This window comes from Salmo salar, chromosome ssa04 (assembly GCF_905237065.1).
Source record: "Salmo salar chromosome ssa04, Ssal_v3.1, whole genome shotgun sequence".
NCBI classification, from domain to species: domain Eukaryota; kingdom Metazoa; phylum Chordata; class Actinopteri; order Salmoniformes; family Salmonidae; genus Salmo; species Salmo salar.
Window position 1 is genome coordinate 16,748,415 of NC_059445.1, and position 25,782 is coordinate 16,774,196.

Here is a 25,782-nt window from a genome sequence, read left to right on the forward strand (position 1 = left end):
CTACAGGGCGGTAGCCATTGTGGCAGGTAGCCTTAGAGTTGTAGGGAACAGGAATGATGGTGGTCAGTTTGAGACGTGGGGATTACAGACTGGGACAAGGACAGGTTGAAAATGAGCGTGAATATGCCTGCCAACTGGTCTGCGCAGGCCAGAGTTACCAGATTAAAAGACTGTCCGTTCTCCTCTGTGAAAGGCTAAATGTTACTGCTGATTATGCAGACTGTCTGGACCGTGTGGGGGCCGAATGTTCTAGACAGCGCAGATAAACATGACATTTACCCAGGGGGCAATGGGGCGATCTAACACCCACAGCTTCCCTTAAATTCCTCCTGAACTTGATGAGCCCATGTGGTGTGTGGTTGGTTCCTCCTTATCCAAAAATAATCTTGTTTCTGGAAAGGTTTTGTTAGATTGAATCCTGCAACAGTGTTTATTTGTCACATACACCAAATAGGTGCAGTATTGTTTTACAGGGTCAGCCATAGTAGTATATCGCCCCTGGAGTAAATTAAGGTTAAGTGCCTTGCTCAAGGGCACATATACAGATTTCTTGGGTATTTGAATAAGCAACCTTTTGAATACTGGCCCAACTCTCTAACCACTACACCATCTACCACCCCACTCTGTTGGGTAACTCTGTTGGGTGAGAGGTCTAGTCAATCAAACAAACTCACACGTTCCATGTTTAACATATGCTGGTGACTGCACTAAATCATGGATGAACATTTGTGAGGATTGCGAATACAATTTAGATACAGAATGAGACTTTGGGTCCTAGAATGATAATATATGAAAAGTAACGCTTGAAAGTGACAGGAAATCATTTATTGAATCAATGCAAAAACAGCAGTTAGGTTTAGTTTATTTAAACAAAGGATTGCTATCTAAGGTGCCAGCTGAGAGGACATAGAACGTAATCCAATATCTATATGAGTGTGTATGGCTCAGTTGTTAGAGCACGGTGCTAGCACCACTAAGGTTGTGGGTTTGATTCTCGGGGCCAATCATACGTAAAATGTATGCACGCATGACAGTAAGTCACTTTGGTTGAAAGTGTCTGCTAAATGGCATACATTACTATAGTAATGCTGATCTATGTAGATGAAGCCTAACCTAGCTGTGACCCAATAGACATTTCCATATCAGTGACCTTATATCCTGCGTCACCAGTTTTATTTTTTATTTCACCTTTATTTAACCAGGTAGGCTAGTTGAGAACAAGTTCTCATTTGCAACTGCGACCTGGCCAAGATAAGCAAAGCAGTTCGACACATACAGCAACACAGAGTTACACATGGAATAAACAAATATACAGTAGAAAAAGTCTATATACGGTATGTACAAATGAGGTAGGATAAGGGGGGTAAGGCAATAAATAGGCCATGGTGGCGAAGTAATTACAATATAGCAATTAAACATTGGAATGGTAGATGTGCAGAAGATGAATGTGCAAGTAGAGATACTGGGGTGCAAAGGAGCAAGATAAATAAATAAATACAGTATGGGGATGAGGTAGTTGGATGGGCTATTTACAGATGGGCTATGTACAGGTGCAGTTATCTGTGAGCTGCTCTGACTGCTGGTGCTTAAAGCTAGTGAGGGAAATATGAGTCTCCAGCTTCAGTGATTTTTGCAGTTCGTTCCAGTCATTGGCAGCAGAGAACTGGAAGGAAAGGCGGCCAAAGGAAGAATTGGCTTTGGGGGTGACCAGTGAGATATACCTGCTGGAGTGCGTGCTATGGGTGGGTGCTGCTATGGTGACCAGTGAGGTGAGATAAGGCGGGGCTTTACCTAGCAGAGACTTGTAGATGACCTGGAGCCAGTGGGTTTGGCGACGAGTATGAAGTGAGGGCCAGCCAACGAGAGCGTACAGGTCACAGTGGTGGGTAGTATATGGGGCTTTGGTGACAAAATGGATGGCACTGTGATAGACTGCATCCAATTTGTTGAGTAGAGTGTTGGAGGCTATTTTGTAAATGACATCGCCGAAGTCAAGGATCAGTAGGATGGTCAGTTTTACGAGGGCATGTTTGGCAGCATGAGTGAAAGATGCTTTGTTGCGAAATAGGAAGCTGATTCTAGATTTAATTTTGGACTGGAGATGATTAATGTGAGTCTGGAAGGAGAGTTTACGGTCTAACCAGACACCTAGGTATTTGTTGTTGTCCACATATACTAAGTCAGAACCGTCCAGAGTAGTGATGCTGGACGGGGGGGCAGGTGCGGCAGCGATCGGTTGAAGAGCATGCATTTAGTTTTACTTTCATTTAAGAGCAGTTGGAGGCCATGGAATGATTGTTGTATGGCATTGAAGCTCGTCTGGAGGTTAGTTAACACAGTGTCCAAAGAGGGGCCAGAAGTATAGAGAATGGTGTCGTCTGCGTAGAGGTGGATCAGAGAATCTCCAGCAGCAAGAGCAACATCATTGATGTATACAGAGAAGAGAGTCGGCCTGAGAATTGAACCCTGTGGCACACCCATAGAGACTGCCAGAGGTCCGGACAACAGGCCCTCTGATTTGACACACTGAACTCTATCAGAGAAGTAGTTGGTGAACCAGGCGAGGCAATCATTTGAGAATCCAAGGCTGTTGAGTCTGCCGATAAGAATGTGGTGATTGACAGAGTCGAAAGCCTTGCCCAGGTCGATGAATACGGCTGCACAGTAATGTCTCTTATCGATGGCGGTTATGATATCATTTAGGACCTTGAGCGTGGCTGAGGTGCAACCATGACCAGCTCTGAAACCAGATTGCATAGCAGAGAAGGTATGGTGGGATTCGAAATGGTCGGTAATCTGTTTGTTAACTTGGCTTTCTAAGACCTTAGAAAGGCAGGATAGGATAGATATAGGTCTGTAGCAGTTTGGGTCTAGAGTGTCTCCCCATTTGAAGAGGGGGATGACCGCGTCAGCTTTCCAATCTTTGGGACTCTCAGACAAAATGAAAGAGAGGTTGAACAGGCTAGTAATAGGGGTTGCAACAATTTCGACAGATAATTTTAGAAAGAGAGGGTCCAGATTGTCTAGCCCAGCTGATTTGTAGGGGTCCAGATTTTGCAGCTCTTTCACAACATCAGCTATCTGGATGTGGGTGAAAGATAAATGGGGGAGGCTTGGGGAGTTGCTGTGGGGGGTGGAGGGCTGTTGATCGGGGTAGGGGTAGTAAGGTGGAAAGCATGGCCAGCCGTAGAAAAATGCTTATTGAAATTCTCAATTATAGTGGATTTATCAGTGATGACAGTGTTTCCTAGCCTCAGTGCAGCGGGCAGCTGGGAGGAGGTGCTCTTATTCTCCATGGACTTTACAGTGTCCCAGAAGTTTTTTAAGTTTGTGCTACAGGATGCACATTTCTGCTTGAAAAATCTAGCCTTAGCTTTCCTAACTGCCTGTGTATATTGGTTCCTAACTTCCCTGAAAAGTTGCATATCACGGGGGCTATTTGATGCTTATGCAGAACGCCCCAGGATGTTTTTGTGCTGGTCAAGGGCAGTCAGGTCTGGGGAGAACCAAGGGCTATATCTGTTCCTGGTTCTACATTTTTTGAATGGGGCATGCTTATTTAAGATGATGAGGAAGGCACTTTTAAAGAATAACCAGGCATCCTCTACTGATGGGAAGGGGTCAATATCCTTCCATGATACCCGGGCCAGATCGATTAGAAAGGCCTGCTCACTGAAGTGTTTTAGGAGCGTTTGACAGTGATGAGGGGTGGTCGTTTGACCGCAGACCCATTACGGATGCAGGCAATGAGGCAATGATCACTGAGATCTTGGTTGAAGACAGCAGAGGTGTATTTGGAGGGCAAGTTGGTTAGGATGATATCTATGAGGGCTCCCGTGTTTACGGATTTGTGGTTGTACCTGGTGTATTCATCGATAATTTGTGTGAGATTGAGGGCATCAAGCCTCATCAAGGATGGCTGGGGTGTTAAGCATGTCCCAGTTTATCACCTAGCAGCACGAGCTCTGAAGATAGATGGGGGGCAATCAATTCACATATGGTGTCCAGGGCACAGCTGGGGGCAGAGGGTGGTCTATAGCAAGCGGCAACGGTGAGAGACTTGTTTCTGGAAAGGTGGATTTTTAAAAGTAGAAGCTCGAATTGTTTGGGTACAGATCTTGATAGTAAGACAGAACTCTGCAGGCTATCTCTGCAGTAGATTGCAACACCGCCCCCTTTGGCAGTTCTAGCTTGTCGGAAAATGTTATAGTTAGGTATGGAATTTCATGGTTTTTGTTTGTCTTCCTAAACCAGGATTCTTAAACGGTTAGGACATCCGGGTTGGCAGAGTGTGCTAAAGCAGTGAATAAAACAAACTTAGGGAGGAGGCTTCTAATGTTAACATGCATGAAACCAAGGCTTTTACGGTTACCGAAGTCAACAAATGAGAGCACCTGGGGAGTAGGAGTGGAGCTAGGCACTGCAGGGCCTGGATTAACCTCTACATCACCAGAGGAACAGAGGAGAAGTAGGATAAGGGTACGACTAAAGGTCTATCAGAACTGGTCGTCTAGTATGTTCGGAACAGAGAGTAAAAAGAGCAGGTTTCTGGGCGCGATAGAATAGATTCAAGGCATAATGTACAGACAAAGGTATGGTAGGATGTGAGTACATTGGAGGTAACCCTAGGCATTGAGTAACGATGAGAGATATTGTCTCTCGAGCCGTTTAAACCAGGTGATGTCACCGCGTATGTAGGAGGTGGAACTAAATGGTTGGTTAAGGCATAATGAGCAGGGCTAGAGGCTCTACAGTGAAATATATCAATAATCACTAACCAGGACAGTAATGGACAAGGCATATTGATATTAGGGAGAGGCATGCGTAGCCGGGTGATCATAGGGGTCCAGTGAGTGGTTGGGCTGGCTGGAGACACGGCGATTCAGACAGCTAGCGGGCCTTGGCAAGCAAGCTAGCAGAAGGGTCTTAGAGGGACGTTGCGACGGAGGAAAGTCTGTTTTAGCCTGCGCGTGCGGTGACATCGATAGACCAGTCGTGATCGATTAGTAGGGTTCCAAGTAGCAGAGGGGTCCAAGTCCAATTGGCAAAATAGGTATAGTGGCCCAAGAAATTGGCCGATGGATCTATTCAGCTAACAGTCCAATATGCTCTAGACAGCTAGCGGGCCGCGGCTAGCAGGCTAGCAGATGGGCATTCAGGGGACGTCGCGACGTAGGGGCCAGTTGAGTACCCCCTCGAGCAGATTACATCATAGTCCAGTCGTGAAGGATCGGCGGGGTACTGTGCCCCGTACCGGCAGTAGAAGGGGTCCGGGTATTGTATCCCAGGAGTGGCTGATGGGCCTCTTCAGCTAGCCGGGAGAATGGGCCTAGCATGAGCTAGCTCCAGGCTAATTGGTGCTTGCTTCGGGACAGACGTTAGCCAGGAGTAGTCACTCAGATAGCAGCTAGCTAGCTGCGATGATCCAGGTGAAAAGGTTCAGAGCTTGTCGTAGGAATCCGGGAATATGGAGAGAAAATAGGTCCAGTATGCTCTGGTTTGAGTTGCGTTGTACAAACTGGTGAGAGCTTTCCGAGCTAAAGGTTAGCTGATGACCGCTAGCAGTGGTTAGCTGACTACTAGCTAGTAGCTAGTGAGCTGGCTAGCTTCTGTTGGGGGATTCCGGTTCTGAGGTAAATACAAATATTTTAGAAAAAACAGATCCACACCACATTGGGTGAGGCGGGTTGCAGGAGAGTATTTTGAAGTTGAGGTTTAGAAAAATATAAAAAGATATGCGAAGAAAAAGATATAAAAAGATATATACATGGGACACGACAAGACGAAGGACAAAGACGTCTGACTGCTACGCCATCTTGGATATAGCGATTGTTTGATTGAACGATTTCGAGGATAGCACTTTATATCCATTAGTTTAACCCTGAAACTCTTCTATTATGACTTTGCATTTCCTTCCATATCCAGGACAATCTGTTTACCTCCTCCTAGCTTACTGGGCATATTTGGCATTCATACAGCGAGCTATGTTAATGGGACCAATACACACTAAGTGCTTTGCCAAACAAGAACACTTGGGAATCCAACAATGTAAAATATAAACGTGATATCCTCCTAAGTGAAGTAGCCTATAGCTTCATGTATTCAACTATTACACTGCAAGACCTCCCCAGTATCTATAAATATGCCTTTTCCCTGTTTTCTTCCTGAACTTTCCCATGTGCATCAATACCTCTATTTCCAGAATCAACTATGGAATCCAACAATGTAATTATTTTTGAAACACAACTGCCCATATAGCCATTACATGAAACCCAGAAATACCCAGAAATAACCATATATATGCCTCTTTGGTCCCTATACCTTTCCCTGTGCATCAATACCTGTGAAGAAGTTGAGAAGAAGAAGACATTGTTTTGCCACGTGACTGACTCTAATGAGGCAGGCAGGATGTTACATCATAGCTGCTTCCTCTTGTATGACTGACCTTCCGAGGCAGTGAAGTTAAACACACTGCATCTATTAGCTTTCTGTTTCTATTTTTTTGTTTCCCTCTCTTTATTTGAGTCACTCCCGGTTCCCTGGGGGCAGGGGCGAAAATCTGACATCAACTTTGGAGGGGACAATTACATTACATTTTCTCAAGAGCAATTCTTGAGGGGGACACCAAAAGTAGTGCTGTAACACATAGCCTACGTTGTAATATGTTAAATGTATATTGAGGAACCATACTTACTACTACTGGATAATTGATAGGTACAGTAGTTAACAGAAGGGTTGTCCCAACTTGTTCAAATGTTTAAATCATCATAATACTACTACTAATAATAGTTATAGCAGTGTTCCTTATCAGTCCAGTATGTCTGCAGGTATTTGTATTTACAACCAGCAATACCAAGAAAAGCCAGTAGGTGGCAATGGTACTGTACACTGTATGGGTGCAGTTTTCGTAAATACAATGAACATGGTGTGATCTCGTCTAAAATAATCTCCATTGAGTAACATCACAAAGTTGTTCTCCGTATTGAATTGACCTTTTAATTTTACTTTTTCTGATACATTTATAAAGTCATTAAATATGTGCCACTGGCCTGAGTCTACTACAATAGCTTTACAAGAACAAAAAGCTAAAAATAAGTACAGTTCTAAAAGCAAAATAACTACTTCAATGAATAACCCAAATAAATCAACCAAAATATCCTTCAGTCTGTGTCTCAACTCTTCAAACAGCAGCTATGGACAAGTATGTCACACAAAGTATGACATTTTAAATAAAATAACATGAAATAAATAATTAGTAAGTGTACTGTCATGTACTAAAGCCTCCTGAGGACCTCTGCTGCCTCTCCACTGCTGCTACAGGGGTATTTGTTGTGAAAGAGAGGGATCTGCACTGAAAGAGAATCTATGTTTAGCTCTGGGTACTGATCTAGAGACTCATCCAACTCCCCCGTGAGAAGCGCTCTTTCCAACTTTGCAGGACGTTTAGACTGTCCTGGTCAGAACGGTCGCCAAACTGAACCTCCACACCATCCAACACAAAAAATTCTGCCCTATAGTGATCCACTGCTTTGCCAGCAAATCGTCTTGAGTGTGTCTCAATGGATTCAATAGAGTCAATCAATGTTGTTGCTTTCTCATACAGTGCAAGGTAGCTTTCGTCATTTCTCTTGCCCCTAAGAGATGACCGCACACACTCGACTGCAGCCTGCATACCAGAGACAGTCTGAGTTTTCTTCTGCAGTGAAATGTTTAGACATTCAAGCTCTCCAAGAACAGCAGAGGCAAGTGTGAGGCCCAACACAGTCTTGCCTTTGCTGAAGTGCTCGAATAAGCCACTGGCGGTTGAAGCTGTCTTGGATGCAGTTGTTGCCATCTCCTCTAGGCTGCTTAGTACCCACTCATACTGCCCTAGCACAGCTCTAATAGCAGTATTCCGCACAGTCCACCTCGTTGGACATAGGGGTTTCAGGGTGGTCAGATTTGTATCTTTGGACGTGGCAATTGATTCAAACATGCTCTTAAACTTTCCTGACTGGCCATAGAGGACACCTAACTGATGGACCCAAGAAAGGGAATCCCGGATCAGTGGGGAGGCTGTGCAGCCAGCCTGTGTAATCAGATTACACAGTGTGCTCCACAATGTACATAGAGGGCTAATGGCTGCTGCCTCCTCACAATTGCCTGTGCACCTGTGTATTTTCCTGCCATGTTTAGAGTCACCATCGTAGCTCTGCCCACGTAAGCCAGACATGGGCAAATTGAGCCTCAACAACACATCAGTTGCCACTTTCGCAATGCCCTCGCCTGTTGTCTCCGACACCCTGTATAGCCCAATAAACTCCTTGTGAGGGACAAGGTCATGGTCAACATAACGCAGGCAGACACTCTCCTGTTCAGCACCAGAGACATCTTGAGTACCATCAACAATTACTGAAAATTGTACAATCGGAAGAGACCTTGAATGACAGCTGCAATGCCTTGAATGACTGTATTGGCCATGATGTTCAGAATTTCATTCTGTACTCCTAACTACCGGTACCCAAAACTACACAATTAATCAAAACAGCAATACCATTGCCTTAAACAAATCTTAGTTCAGTCACCAGTTTAAGTTGAGAGTGGGGGTATCTATGGCATTTTCCAATTATGTCCCTATTTTACAAGATAACAAAAAAAATAGAACCTTTCATAATGTTGCCAAACAAAGACTCAACAAACTTACCTGAGACTCCCTGTCTCTGCCAGTCTGTCCCTGCATATCTGTCCCCAACTCTGCTGTCTGTGTGCCATCTGTTGCCTGCTCTGCCTAATGACATCAATGTGAAACATTTCTATTAGCATTTCACTTCTTTCTTATGAACATTTTATCAACTAGTCTTTGAGATATTAGGCTACTAGGGTTCTTACTTTGCGTTTTGGTGTACTGAAAAATACTCTGATGTCCGTCTTTTTTCTTTTTTCTGCCATTTTTCTACCTGGCTGGCTACACACACACACAGTGTGTAGGTTATTTACAGTAGGAGATGGGCTTCTATCATCTTATCTTCTATCATTCTATATGGACTTCGATCTAAAAGGTAGCTAGCAAATGTGAAACGGATTAAAATGACAAGAGTTGACAGCTGTATGAGTTCACCATTTACACAACATATGCTGCAACCTTTTGTAATTTTAATAGTTTGTTTCATATTGGCTGGCTTCCAACAATAGCTGAATTTGCAAAGCTAGTGAGCGCCAATTCCGTTTCAGTGGTGTTTGCTATAATCTTTGTTACCCGAGTTAAATAAAGTTGAAATAAAATAAATAAAAGTTCCCTTGCGACAATTTAGCTTTTGCAACGAGACCATTAAATATATTTAAGACCATTGTCTTAAAATTAGAACCTGTTCAGTTTGGATTTCAGTTTATCGCTAACCTTATCACAGGGACTTTGAAGCACTAACTTACATCATCTGCATGCTGATTTCGGAATAAATTGACGATAGCAAAGATTCCATCTTTGACGAGGCCACATAAATGGAATAGGTACTAGCTAGCTTAATAGTTAATATTTGCGCGCTACCTCTGCATATTCAGCTAGTGTGTGTGCGCGATTGACTGGCTAACCTCACGTCAGTTACGTTCATTGAGTGCCTTTCAGACAGTAGATACGACCTCTCTGTTACAGAGCAAGCTAAGGAACTGGCAGTGGATCAAACCATTGTGAGGCAAAGGGTGGGGGTGTCGCAATCTTTTGAAACTTAAAAACGCGCTATTAAGTGTCTATAATCAGCACAATTGCTTTCATTGCGTATTATTAATATTATTTAAATTACATAGTTATGTTTCAGTGATATATTGGGGGGGACAAATCATATTTTTCCCAGGATGGGGGGGTCGTGTCCCCCCGTCCCCCCCGGGATTTCCGCCCCTGCCTGGGGGTAAGGGAGAAACTGTCAACTCGGACAGTCAGCACACTCCTCCTCCTCCTCACCAACCACAGACGTGCCTCCTCCTAGATAGCCGCTCATTCAACATGGGAAAGCACAGCGGGAGTCTCCCTGTGCGTCGGGCGGAAATACTGTACACGCACACAGACACACACACAAAATTTGGAGTCCCTTTTCTACATTGTCATGCTGAGGCCCTCCTGCTCTCTCCTGGGTCACGCATGTTACAGTGCAGGATAAGGTGGCATGTTTTACAGTATGTAAATATGTTCTCTCTGCTCTCTCCCTTCCAGAGACAAAGGAAAACCCTGAATTATGTCAAAATGATTAACATTTTCATTAAAATACCTTGAGCTGATTACAGGCGTGGAAGTAATACTTTGTCAACTTTGGGGGCAGATTTGCACTAACGTTTCTTGCCAGCTTCACCCATAAATGTCTACATTCACTGACATTTTACTTTGCTGCGTTGTTTTGCCTATAGCAATACACTGACAGAAGAACACTGCAGAGCGATTTGTGTGACATTAAGGCTAATTGTGCTTGACTGCGGAAACTTGTAAATAGAAATGGGTGACAAGGGTCATCCTTGTCGAGTCCCTCCCTGTCAATCCTAAAGCTAGCGCTGTCTTCTGCTGGATCTCTGTCTCAAGTCTGTTTCTGCTGACTGCTAGTGCTGTGTCAGCTTCTCAAAACTCTTTTGGTCACCAGCAGGTTTTAAAATGAGAACTGATGCTCTGTAAGTGTCAACTGACCAACATTGTCTTACAATGCCTTATAACATAGTTGTAGAAAGGTAATAAGCCTAGCTTAACATGACGCAACTGTTAATGACAACAAATATTTTGCTTATGACAGTTATTGGATATATTATGTAATTTTGGCGAGCAACATGTATCCCGACAGTGTTAAGCAGTCATAGTATGTCTTAGCATTATCTCACTGATATGACATTGTTTTAAATCCATTATGATAGTACACAGCAGGTTAAGTACGACTATTAATGTACACTATCACATTAACAACTACATCTCCAATACTAATACTGTAACGTCTGCTTCCAGCTCACACTCTCAAACACCTAGATCCCCTGAACGCAACTCACTCTCCAGATCCCAATCACCTGAATTCTAATCACCAGTTCACACACCTGTATGTCATTATCACACACTATTTAGTTCAGTTCTTTGCACCCCATCATTGTGAGGTATTGTTTGTTTTTTGATAGACGTCTTTCGGAACTCTGTTTATCCCGTGATTTACTCCTACTGTGTATGACAGTTTTTGCCTGCCTCACTAACGGCGCCTTTTGCCTATTCCCTGCCTGTACTTTAGCCTATCGGATTTCCTGTTACCTACCTATTGCCTGACCTCCCGGACTACGTTACTAGCCGTTTCCCTGCCTGTACTGATGCCCCTTTGGACCCACTCTGTATGACCTTCTGCCTGCCCCTAGACCCAGCTACCTGCCTCCTCCTCCTTTTCTATAAACACCTGCTGCGCCCTACGCTTGAAACTAGCTCTCTGTCTCCCCTCGTGTTCATTAAAAGTACATTATCACATTATCAACTACATCTCCCATACTATTACAGTATCACATTAACAACTACATCTCCCATAGTAATACATCTATCACATTAACAACTACATCTCCCATACTAATATATTATCACATTAACAACTACATCTCCCAAACTAATACATCTACCACATTAACAACTACATCTCCCAAACTAATACATCTATCACATTAACAACTGCATCGATCACATTAACAACTACATCTTCCAAGCTAATACATTATCACATTAACAACTACATCTCCCAAACTAATGCATCTATCACATTAAAACTATATTTCCCATACTAATACATTATCACATTAACAACTACATCTCCCATACTAATACATCTATCACATTAACAACTACATCTCCCATACTAATATATTATCACATTAACAACTACATCTCCCAAACTAATACATCTATCACATTAACAACTACATCTCCCATACTAATGCATTATCACATTAACAACTACATCTATCACATTAACAACTACATCTCCCAAACTAATACATCTATCACATTAACAACTACATCTATCACATTAATAACTACATCTTCCAAACTAATACATTATCACTAACAACTACATCTCCCATACTAATACGTTATCACATTAACAACTACATCTCCCATACTAATACATTTTATGATGTATTTAATTCAGTAAAATACAATGTAAAATGTATTTAATTCAGTCAAATAGATGTTTATAAAAAGAAAAGACTGATCCATAAGACAGGGTTGTTCCAATTTGCCTCGAGGAATTCAAACAGTCTTGTGTATTAAGATGGCGATGCCTCCAACAAACAAACAATCAAAACACAAAGCTTAAATGGTGCCTTCGGAAAGTTTTCAGACCCCTTGAATTTTTCCACATTTTGTTACATTACAGCCTTATTCTAAAATGTATTAAATAGTTTTTCCCCTCACAATCTATACACAATACCCCATAATGACAAAGTAAAAACAGAGTTTTAGAAATTACTGCAAATTTCTTACAAATAAAAACTGGAAATATCCGATTTACATAAGTATTCAGACCCTTTACTCCGTACTTTGTTGAAGCACCTTTGGCAGTGATTACAGTGTGCAGTGATGTGATGTCTTCTTGGGTAGGATGTTACAGGCTTGGCACACCTGCATTTGGGGAATTTCTCCCATTCTTCTCTGCAGATCCTCTCAAGCTCTGTCAGGTTGGATGGGTAGCTTCACTCCACAGCTATTTTCAGGTCTCTCCAGAGATGTTAGATCTGGTTCAATTCCGGGCTCTGGCTGGGCCACTCAAGGACATTCAGAGACCTGTCCCGAAGCCACTTCTGCATTGTCTTGGCTGTGTACTTAGAGTTGTTGTCCTGTTGCAAGGTGAACCATCGCCCCCAGTCTGAGGTCCTGAGCGCTCTAGAGCAGGTTTTCATCAAGGATCTCTCCGTACTTTACTCCGTACAGTTTTCCCTTGGTCCGGACTAGTGTGGCTCAGTTGGTACAGCATGGTGTTTGCAACGCCAGGGTTGTGGGTTCGATTCCCATGGGGGACCAGTATGGGAAAAAAATGTATGAAATGTATGCGTTCACTACTGTAAGTCGCTCTGGATAAGAGCGTCTGCTAAATGACTAAACTGTAGTCTCCCAGTCCATGTCGCTGAAAAACATCCCCACAGCATGTTGCTACCACTACTATGCTTCAAGGTAGGGATGGTGTCAGGTTTCCTCCAGATGTGACGCTTGGCATTCAGGAAAAATAGTTCAATCTTGGTTTCATCAGGGTCCTTTTGGCAAACTCCAAGCGGGCTGTCATGTACCTTTTACTGAGGTGTGGCTTCCGCCTGGCCACTCTACCATAAAGGCCTGATTGGTGGAGTGCTGCAGAGATGGTTGTCCTTCTGGAAGGTTCTCCCATCTCCACAGAGTAACTCTAGAGCTGTGTCAGAGTGACCATCGGGTTCTTGATCACCTACCTGACCAAGCCCTTGTCCCCGGATTGTTCAGTTTGTCCGGGCAGCCAGCTTTAGGAAGTTTCTTGGTGGTTCCAAACTTCTTCCATTTAAGAATGATGGAGGTCACTGTATTCATGTGGACCTTCAATGCTGCAGAAATATTTTGGTCCCCTTCCCCAGATCTGTGCCTCGACACAATCCTGTCTCGGAGCTCTACGGACAATTCCTTCGACCTCATGGCTTGATTTCTGCTCTGACATGCACTGTCAACTGTGAGACCTTATATAGACAGGTGTGTGCCTTTCCAAATCATGACTGTGACGTAGAAGTCCGTCACTGGCCGCGGGCAGCATTTGGTACTTTAACGCACGCACACATTCATCACTCCTCCCTGCTCCATTATCAGATAAGTTAACAATGTGGGTTGACACACAAGTTAACTTCTCTATCTTAGTACATACATTTCACACTTACGTCAGTAACCGGTTATGGTATAAAGAAATAAACATACAAGTGTTCATATTTAATATAAGCGATATTTATTATACTTAGATGTTATGGATGAGCGCGTTGTTTGTTTTGTTCCTCTCTCTCTCCATCTCTGTAGCTTCCGGGTATGCTGGATAAGGACCTGAGCTAAGGGAATTGGGCTTACTTTGTAGTGCCTGTCCGGAATGGCTCATTAATGTAAATGGGCATATTGGAAGACACTGTCAGTAGTGATGTAATTTTGTAAATGTTATATTGTGATGTTGTTCCATAAACGTGTTGCAATGTATATATTTTGGTATGTTTAGATAAATGGAAACTGTAGGTTGAATAGGTAATTGCTTAATTAATTAGTGTTAATTGTTCTGAGGGGAGGGGCTACCCCTACAAAAGGAGCCTCTCTTTCAGTTCATAGGGAGGCATTTTGGATTGAGCTGTGGGTGGGGCAGCTTTGTTTTTAAGCTGTCCCATAAGGTATACGTTTGATGGCAGTACTGTTGTTTTGTTCCGGAATCACTATGTAAATAAACACCTTTGCACAGAAGAACTTTTGCGGCTCCGCCATCTTTTTATTTTTTATAGAGGTTAGGTTTTCCAGTTTAGCCTTCTGGCCTACTCTACGTGACAATGACCAATCAATTGAATTTACCACAGGTGGACTCTAATCAAGTTGTAGAAACATCTCAAGGATGATCAATGGAAACAGGATGCACCTGAGCTCAATTTTGAGTCTCATAGCAAAGGGTCTGAATACGTATGTAAATAAGGTCTGTTTTTTATAAATGTGCAAAAATGCATAAAAACCTGTTTTTTATTTAATCCATTTTAGAATAAGTATGTAACGTAACGAAATGTGGAAAAGTCAAGGGGTCGGAATACTTTCTGAAGGCACTGTATAATGAATGCTGATGATGCCCTCTTTACCTTCTCACATTTGCATGTCTGAATCGTGTTGTAGTAAGTACACGTTTAGCATGTTAATCACAGGGTGTCGGTGTGTGAGTCCTCTCCATGAAGTCTGAATGTGGGACTCTACAGGGAATGGGATCAGCTGTAAAGCTTATGCGTCTTGACTTGTGTTGTACATGTTCAGCATGTCAATCATAGCTGTTATAAGATGTGTACTACTTTTGTATGGAAGGGTAGGGTACAGTCGTAGACAGTTGGGTTCTGGGAAGCCTCAGTGTGCTTGTCTATTGGGAAAAGGTTCAGGAGTGAAGCTGAGGTGTGTCTTGACTATTGAGTTGTGCATGTTTAGCATAATAGCTGTTATGAGATGCGTATAACTGAAGCCTCCACGTGATTGTCTACAGGGAATGGCTCAGGTGCTGTGAGGTCTGTGGGGCCTATTCTTAGAGTCAGTGGTAAGCTGGATTTCATTTTACTGTCTGAGTTCGAGTCGCTGGGGCGGTAACAAAGGTGACGGTGCATTCAGATATCCTGGTGTGTGTGTGTGTGTGTGTGTGTCCTATCTTAGCTTCCAAGCACTGGTTCATTTATTCTAATTAATAAACCAGTGATGCGTGCACATGCTGGTAAATGAGAGTTAGAGGGACGGAAACCCAACGTTACCACATTAATAACAAATCAGAGAAAGAGTTGTTGAACATAGACACACACACACACACACACACACACACACACACACACACACACACACACACACACGCCCCAGGTCTTCCTCCCACATCCTAGGAGATTGCAACAACAAAATGGTATTCTCCTGATGCAAAGCGAAGTGGAAAATATTACTAACATCACGCAAAACTTGATATATTAAAGATGACATGGCCGTGAGCTGATTTGTTAATAGGCTGTTAGGAGCTAATAAACAGTGTTTCATATGGATTTATCAGCAAAACTGCTGGGGGGACAATGTTGTGATGCCTTTTCCCCCGTTTGTTCTCAGGATTACACTACACAGCTTGCTCATAGATCAACCTTTACTAAATATCCAATGTTGACATATTATGCCACAATATGTTGAATACAGTCGTCACAAATGAACCACATCTGCACATGCCGTATCTGCCACTCAAAATGAATATGTCCTTTTAACCCCGACAGTCGATATACCACAGCCCCTCAAAAATCTAATTAGGATAATAATAATACAAAAACATTAAACATGCGTCAATTAACTCTTAAGGATTTTTTAAACAGTGTCTTTTCCTTTAACAGTCTTTTCCTTAAACAGTCTTTTCCTTAAACAGTCTTTTCCTTAAACAATATTTTCTTAAACAATATTTTCTTAAACAGTCTTTTCCTTAAACAGTGTCTTTCCTCTTCTCTTTCCTGTGCTCTAGTCTCATCCTCACATTAATGTATGGGTCTATTAACTGTTGACTAAGCACCCTTGTCGACAGACAGCACAATTATAGCCCCCCTCTCACTGCCAGTGCTTAGCGGTTAAATCTCTGTAATGAGACGTCCAATGCCACGCTGTTCTTCTTTATATCACTTCATGGAGGGGCACCACTGAGCCCTGATATCTAGAATGCACTAAAACTATCCTGTCGCATGGAATAAACTGTCTCCCCTCTCTCCCTCCCTCGCCACGGAAAGCAGAGCCGTTGCTGAGCAGGGGTGAGCGGGTGAAGGAGTGGGTGGGGGGGTTAATGGAGAGGTAAAGTGAAGCTGAGCACAGACAGAGGTTCCCCCCTCCCCAACCCAAGGCCAAACACCAAGCTATCAACAGAAATGAGGACAGTAAAAGCCATCTGCCTCAGCTCCCACCCCCATCAATAGTACTACCTCAGCACTGAGCATTCCATTCTGCTCCACCCTTTCAATAACCCTTAATTCCTGAACGATCCGCCACTCTCCCTCCCCACCTCAATCAATAACCTACTCCATCAGGCCCCGAGAACAATCAGGCCCCCTCCCCCCCCACACCCTGACTTTCACCTTCAACCCCTAAGCACTGCCATTGAACACACACCTTCCAGCAATCCCAACAGGTTAGTGAAGCGGCACTGAGCACCACTGGCATCTTGCGTGACGTCCGTCAAAGAATAAGTGAAGTGCAGTCAAAGAAGTGCACATACTGCAGCAACCACTACATACTCAATTCCCTTCACTCAGCAGCTGTAGCCAGTTACTGACAGGGCCAGACAGAACCCCACTGACATTCTTACATCATAAAAGGGGATCTAACAAACAAGGCATCATTAGAAATAAACACAGCGTGTCCTCTATGCATTCAATGCCCTTCTCTCAGGAGCTGCACGTCGCTAGTCACTGACAGGGCTAGGTGTTCCGAGGACCGCCCACTCTCTGTGTCGACCCCATTCCCCCTGCCTTCCCATCAGGCCGTACCGCAGTTGCTCTGGAGGCGTTTGCACAGGCAGTGGCAGGTACCTGCAGCGTGTCCGTGACGCCACCTGCCTTCGCTCCTGTCCGAACACATTTCCTGTGACACACACACCCTGTGATGCCGGTGTCACTCTGGGCAAAGAGCAGGAGAGAAGATGCCCAACTCACGTTGTCGACCTGAGTTAATGTTTACCGTATAGTCTCAAACTGATTATGTGTGACTAGTGCGTCACCGACTGATATGAATGAACAAGGTATTCACGTGTACAGTAATACTACGCTAGCTATGAAAGTATCCTGGGGTGTAGATATGGGTTTATATAGGGAGCATATATGAAATGAATCTGGTTATATGTTCAAGGCTTGTAAGACCTTTTCCTATGGCACATAACAGCATCATTCATTTGCGTCAGTTACATAACAATATCAGTGGAATGTCAGTAGAATGGCATCACATTCCATAATGTTACTCATTATCCCATTATAATATCCATAGGCCTAGGGGTGTCTGAAAGGCACCCTATTCCCAAGGGAGTGCCTAGGGAATAGGTACCATTTCAGATGCATTTCTAATGTGTGATTATTGGCAGCAAATTAACCCGAAGCCATTTGCAATATCCTAGCATTTCCAGATACATGTACCACAGATGTCTCTAGCACAGCGAGTGTCTAGTGAATAACCTTTCACATTCAACATGGAGAAATCAGGGAGGTAGTTTGATTCAGCGCATTATAATCAGGGTCTTGTTGTTGGGGGGGGCTTGGAAGGACACAGCTGAGATGCTCCCACAGTCTAAATGTCATGCTGTTTATAGTGAATAATCAAGCTTGAATGTGATGTTTATTTCAAATGTCAGGGCTTTTATGTTTGTTTGTGTACAAGCGCTTTGAGTGAAGTAAGATACCAGAGTGCAGTAGTCTCTCTCTCTCTCTCTCTCTCTCTCTCTCTCTCTCTCTCTCTCTCTCTCTCTTCCCAGTCTGTCTCCCAGTCTGTCTCCCAGTCTGTCTCCCAGTCTGTCTCTTCAGTTCTCTCTCCTTCCTTTCTCCCCCCCATCGCTCTGTGTGACTAGAGTTATTAATTAGCATTACAGCGGACACTTTCTCCTCAATTAACCATGTCGGTAAATCAAGCAAAACACCCTAGCAACACATGCCCATCCTGCATAGCAACACATATTCTAAGAACAAAGTGTAACATAATGGGGGGGGTTATAAAAATAATAGAAGGCATTTTCCATAGGAGTCCCTGTTCTAATCTGCCTGAATGAAAGACACGTTGTTTCCTTTGTAACCGTCTAAATGGGAATGTGAACCTGGAGAGTGGTCAGCTCTCGTAATTAACTTTCTGTGCCAGGCACGGGTTCCAGTGCACGCATGCATGTGCACACACGCGCACACACACAGCTTGCCTTAGATAACATATTGCCATTCAGTACAAGGAAATATGGTAGATGATATTTTCCCCTACGAAAGACAATTATCATACAAAATGAAAAACTGGATTCATATTCTGTTATGTTTTATGTATGATAAACCTGGGGCCAATGGAGCGAACATGTATTGAATTCCAGAATGTATATGGGGCTTGCAGTGCTGATAGACAATATTGTTTTATGAGATATTTCTAAATAGGGAATGATGATATCATGAACAATTTGTATGCACCGTTCGTGCGAAGTCAAGCAGTGAACATTCAGTCCAGGAATACTATTTACTGTCTTCACAGAACATTCCCTCTCCAGAACATTCTCTCTCCAGAACATTCCCTCTCCAGAACATTCCCTCTCCAGAACATTCCCTCTCCAGAACGTTCTCTCTCCATCTTCTCCCACAAAATCCCTGGTATCTAATAATGGAATAACTTTGTGGAACCTTTGAATGCCTGGTCATTTGCATGAGTTTTGTGATTTCCATGGAAAGGTGGCCTATTATATGGTTCGGTAAAGGTTCCCTGGGTTGGACAGAAACCTTATTCCCAGGAGAGTTCTGCTTGAGAGAACCCATCTCCTCTTGTCCTCATCGTCCTCCACCCCCTCCATTTCCCTCCTTGTGCTGTCCTCAAATCTACCTCTCCTCCTCCTCTACTCCTACCTGCTCCCTCTCTCATCGCATCCACCATCACCACTGAGGCCCCACCTCCACTCGTCACCCGTGGCTGGAGATGGAACGGTCCATCTGTGCTGACCACATGGCAGGGAACAGGCCAACTCAAGTATGGACATGTCTCTGGGGGTGGGAAGGGGCCGTATGGGTGTATGAATTGTAATGAGAGCCCTGGTGGATCCCTTCGCACACATACATACTATGTCTGTTGTTTCAAAAAGAGATCAGAACAATTCCCATTCCAGGATCCAAATTGGTCGTAAAATGCAAAACAGTCCATCTAAAATGTTACTAAAGCATTTCATAGTTTGTATTCAATATCAAACTCAATGTAGAAGCTGCAATAGAAATTACCCTAAGGCTGGTACAAATCTCCATCCCATGTACATGGTCAGAAGCAAAACCAATAACCCAGACTTATTGACTATATCGCACAAATTCATACGTTATTCAAAGCACCATCCAGAAAACTGCTCTTAAATACAAGTAAAACTAAATGCATGCTCTTCAACCGATCGCTGCCTGCACCTGCCCGCCCGTCCAGCATCACTACTCTGGACGGTTCTGACTTAGAATAGGTGGACAACTACAAATACCTAGGTGTCTGTTTTGACTGTAAACTCTCCTTCCAGACTCACATCAAACATCTCCAGTCCAAAGTTAAATCTAGAATTGGCTTCCTATTTTGCAACAAAGCATCCTTCACTCATACTGCCAAACATACCCTTGTAAAACTGACCATCCTACCGATCCTCGACTTCGGCGATGTCATTTACAAAATAGCCTCCAATACCCTACTCAACAAACTGGATGCAGTCTATCACAGTGCCATCTGTTTTGTCACCAAAACCCCATATACTACCCATCACTGCGACTTGTACGCTCTCGTTGGCTGGCCCTCGCTTCATACTCGTCGCCAAACCCACTGGCTCCAGGTCATCTACAAGACCCTGCTAGGTAAAGTCCCCCCTTATCTCCGCTCACTGGTCACCATAGCAGCACCCACCTGTAGCACGCGCTCCAGCAGGTACATCTCTCTGGTCACCCCCAAAGCCAATTCCTCCTTTGGCCGTCTCTCCTTCCAGTTCTCTGCTGCCAATGACTGGAACAAACTACAAAAATCTCTGAAAATGGAAACACTTATCTCCCTCACTAGCTCTAAGCACCAGCTGTCAGAGCAGCTCACAGATCACTGCACCTGTACATAGCCCATCTATAATTTAGCCCAAACAACTACCCCTTCCCCTACTGTATTTATTTATTTATTTATTTATTTTGCTCCTTTGCACCCCATTATTTCTATTTCTACTTTGCACTTTCTTCTACTACAAATCTACCATTCCAGTGTTTTACTTGCTATATTGTATTTACTTTGCCACCATCGCCTTTTTGCCTTTACCTCCCTTATCTCACCTCATTTGCTCAAATTGTATATAGACTTATTTTTGTACTGTATTATTGACTGTATGTTTGTTTTACTCCATGTGTAACTCTGTGTTGTTGTATGTTGTCGAACTGCTTTGCTTTATCTTGGCCAGGTCGCAATTGTAAATGAGAACTTGTTCTCAACTTGCCAGTCTGGTTAAATAAAGGTGAAATCAAAATAAATAAAATAAATTTAAAAAAGCAATAATCCTTAACCCGAGAAGACTTCAGAGTGGATGGAAGCTCATCTAAAAACCCAGAGCATCATATTACCCACATCCAGACACTGATTTTCTTGGAATTGACTGGAGGCATCAGTAGCAACCCATTAGGTTGTAACTTGGTGTGCGTCTCAAATGGCACTCAATTCCCTACATAGTGCACTACATTTGACCCAAAGTAGTGCACTATGTAAGGACTAGGGTGCCGATTGAGACACATTCCTGGTAACGGCGTAAACATATAGTGAACTGTGGCAGTTATCTAAACGGGCCACGTGGATGCGCTAACGAGGATGTCAACTCTAGTGCGCTGGTTTAACGAGAGGTGATAGTCCGTAATGAATGCGGCTACGCACTTTTCAACTCTACTGGCACCGGCGCTGTCCTTTTAAATTCGTTAATGTTGCATTGTTAAAATGTGCTACCTCTTCTTCTTAAAAATGTATTATGCGAGTCACACTACAAAGTCATACAGCCACAAAAGGTATGTTATTTACTAAAAAGGGACATGCTGTAGCACATATTGACTTAAGCTATGGAAAATGTGGCTTATTATTTGCCCAGCACAGTTTCTTTATTTTATTTAACCTTTATTTAACCTTCATTTAACCAGGCAAGTCAATTATGAACACATTCTTCTTTATAATGATGGCCAACAAGAAGCAAAAAGCCCCCTGTGGGTACGTGGGCTGGAATTAAAATAAAAAATAAATAGGACAAAACACACATCACGACAAAAGAGACACAACAACACTACATAAAGAGAGACCTAAGACAGCAACACAACATGACAACACAACATGCTAGTAGCACAACATGACAACAACACAACATGGCAGGAACATGACAACAACACAACATTCTCTTAGCACAACATGACAACAACACAACATGGTAGCAACACAACATGACAACATGATAACAACACAACATGATAGCAGCAGAACATGACTCCACAAAGCAAGTACTGCAGACTCTAGTTTTATCTTATCTTGATTATTGTCCAGTCATATGGTCAAGTGCTGCAAAGAAAGACCTAGTTAAGCTGCAGCTGGCCCAGAACAGAGCGGCACGTCTTGCTCTTCAGTCGAGGAAAGACTGACTGCATGACTTCTTGTTTTTATAAGAAACAATGTGTTGGAAATTCCTAATTGTTTGCACAGTCAACTTACATTTTAGTCATTTAGCAGACACTCTTATCCAGAGCGACTTACAGTAGTGAATGCATACATTTCATGCATTTTTCCTCCGTACTGGTCCCCCGTGGGAATCAAACCCACAACCCTGGCATTACAAACACCATGCTCTACCAACTGAGCCACATGGGACCAACTTATGTACAGCACTGACACACACACATGTCCCACCAGACATGCCACCAGGGGTCTTTTCACAGTCCCCAGGTCCAGAAGAAATTCAAGGAAACGTACAGTATTATACAGAGCCATGAGTACATGGAACTCCCTTCCATCTTATATAGCGTAAGTGAACATCACACCTGGTTTCAAAACACAAATAAAGCAACACCTCACGGCACAACGCCTCTCCCCCATGTGACCTACCGGTTGTGTGTATGAACTGACGTATGTGTAACTGATAGATGCACACACAAACTACTTGTGAATGTTCTTAAATGTATGTAAATTGTAAAGTATTTTGTCTGTAATGTATTTTTCGTTATATGTAGCACCCCAGTAAGACTAGCTGTCACTATTTGAGTCGGCTAATGGGGATCCTAATGAATAAAATCAAACATGGTAGCAACACAACATGACAACAACAAATCGTGGTAGCAACACTACATGACAACAACACATCATGGTAGCACCACAACATGACAACACCACAACATGGTAGCAACACAACATGGCAGAAGTACAACATGGCAGCAGCAAAAACATTGTTAGGCACAGACAAATGAAAAAATTACACAAAAAACGCATCACACGAACCAGCCACAAGTGTCATTAAGTGTCCATGATTGAGTCTTTGAGTTTAGAGATGGAAATAAAACTGTCCAGTTTGAGTGTTTTTTTGCAGCTTGTTCCAGTTGATAGCTGCAGGGAACTGAAAAGAGGAGTGAGCAAGGGAAGTGGGTGCTTTGGGGATTTTTAACAGAATGTGACTGGCAGAATGGGTGCTGTATGTGGAGGATAAGGGTTGCAGTAGGTATCTCAGATAGGGAGGAGTGAGGCCTAAGAGGGTTTTATAAATAAGCATCAACCAGTGGGTCTTGAGCCGGGTATACAGAGATGGCCAGTTTACAGAGGAGTATAGAGTGCAGTGATGTGTCCTATAAGGAGCATTGGTGGCAAATGTGCCTCTCGAGAGCCCCCTTATCTACTAATGTATAAATTACGTCTCCGTAATCAAGTATGGGTAGGATGGCCCTCTGAATCAGAGTGAAAGTGGAGCGATAACGATAGAGGAAACCAAGTTTAGATTTAACCTTTTCCTGCAGCTTGGATATGTGCTGAGAGAAGGACAGTGTACTGTCTATCCATACTCCCAAGTACTTGTATGAGGAGACTAACTAAAGCTCTAAACCCTCAGAGGTAGTCATCACACCGAATCACATTACCTTTGTTTTGGAGGTGTTCAGAACAAGGTTGAGGGCACAGAACGCTTGCTGGGCACTAAAAAACCTTTGTTGTTGAGCGTTCAACACACAAGTATGACTGTATCATCTGTATATAAGTGGATGAGAGTGATTCCTAGAGCCTGAACTTTGTTGTTGATGTAAAAGAGCGTGGGGCCTAGGATTGAGCCTTGGGGTACTTGGTGACAGGCAGTGGCTGAGACAGCAGATAGGTGAGACAGATGAGAGAGGTAGTTAGCAAACCAGGCCAAAGATCCTCAGAGACACCAATAGTCCTTAGCCGACCCACAAGAATGGAATAGTCTACCCGTATCAAAAGCTTTGGCCAAGTCAATAAAAATAACAGCACAAGACTGCTTAGAGTCAATGGCAGAGGTGACATAATTTAGGACCTTAAGGTTGTTGTGACACATCCATAACCAAAGCGGAAACCAGATTGTGTACCAGAGAGAATACTATAGACATCAAGAATGCCAGTCAGTTGATTATTGACAAGTTTTCCCAACAATTGATAAGCAGGGCAAGATAGAAGTTGGCCTATAACAGAGAGCATTAGCTTGATCTCCCCCTTTAAATAAACGACGCACCGTGGCTGCCTTCCAAGCACTGGGAATCTCCCCAGAGAGGATAGACAGGTTAAAAAAGTGAGAGATGGGCTCTGCGATGATAAGGGCTTCAACCTTAAAGAAGAAAGGATCTAAACCATCTGGCCCAGATGTTTTTTTGGGGTCAAGCTTAAGGAGCTCCTTTAGCACCTCAGACTGCAGGGAGAAGCTGTATAGGGTGGCAGGGAAAAAAGAGGGAGGAGCATCAGGGCTAGTCAAATTAGAAGGGCTGGGAGATGAAGAAGTGTTCGACGGGCAAGGAGGCATAGCTAAGTCAAATAGGATTCTTGACTTAATGAAGTGGTGATTAGTCTAGGTTCAAAAGGCTTCTTACAGCTTCTACCCCATAGCCATAAGACTCCTGAACAGCTAATCAAATGGCCACCCAGACTATTTGCAGTTCATGAAGGAAGGTTTGCTTATTAAAGGTTTTCAGCAAGCGTCTATAATAATTAAGGACTGGTTGTTTAACTGAGCATTACAAACACAAGCCTTTAAACAGTGATCACTAAGGTCATTCATTACAGAAAACACCAGACTCATAACTATCAGGATTATTTGTGAGGATAACATCAAGGAGAGTAGCCTTTTCTGGGTGTTTGGGGTCATACCTGCAATGGATAGCCAATTCAGAATTTTTGTGTGTTTTTTTTAGATATTTTGTATTACACCGCTATCTTCCTACTACTAAAAAGAGTGATAACTAACATGGTTTTTAATGAACATTTCTACTTCCTCAAGCTGGAGGCGCAGGACATACTGCTCACCCCGGACCGTGCCCTAATCCCCGTGAGTCGGAAAAGAAAAAGGTGGCTTAAGAGAGGTCAACGTGCGGGCACCCTGACGAGTTCATAAATGGCTTCTACCCTCCGTTCTATTGGCAAATGTACAATCTTTGGAGAACAAACTGGACAAGCTCTGTTTGAGACTATCCTATCAACGGGACCTGAAGAACTGTAACATATCCTATGTTACTCGGAGTCGTGACTGAACAAGGACATAATATACATCTTGCTAGATTTTCTATGCATCGGCAGTACAGAATGGCAGAGATGGGTAAGTTCAAGGGGGGAGGTGAGTGTCTCTTTGTTAACAACAGCTGCTCGCCTGAGTTAGAATACCTCATGAGAAGCTTAAGATCATACTATCTACCAAGAGAGTTTTCATCTATATTTTTTGTAACCGTCTATTTACCACCACAAACCGATGTTGGCACAAAGACTGGACAAGAAAATGCTCTTCCAGAGGCGGCACTCCTAGTGGCCAGTGACTTTAACGCAGGGAAACTGAAATCCGTCTTACCCTAATAACTACAGCCGAAAAAGCTATACATCACCTTTACTCTCCCTCACCCTCCATTTGGCAAATCTGACCATAACTATATCCACCTGATTTCTGCTTACAGGCAAAAACTCAAACAGGAAGTACCAGTGACACTCTCAACACGGAAGTGGTCCGATGAAGTGGCTACTAAGCTACAGATTCGCTAGCACAGACTGGAATATGTTCTGGGATTCTTCCGATGGCATTGAGGAGTTTACCACATCAGTCACCAGCTTCATTAATAAGTTCATTGATGACATCATCCCCACAGTGACCGTACGTCATATCCCAACCAGAAACCATGGAT

General features: G+C 43.3%; 1 non-coding gene across 1 annotated transcript; it reads right to left on the bottom strand.

The window, feature by feature from the left end:
* Positions 1-22,202: 22,202 nt before the first annotated feature.
* Positions 22,203-22,278, bottom strand: trnat-ugu (transfer RNA threonine (anticodon UGU)). Its single transcript has one exon. It is a non-coding gene; the product is annotated as a tRNA-Thr (tRNA).
* Positions 22,279-25,782: the final 3,504 nt, after the last annotated feature.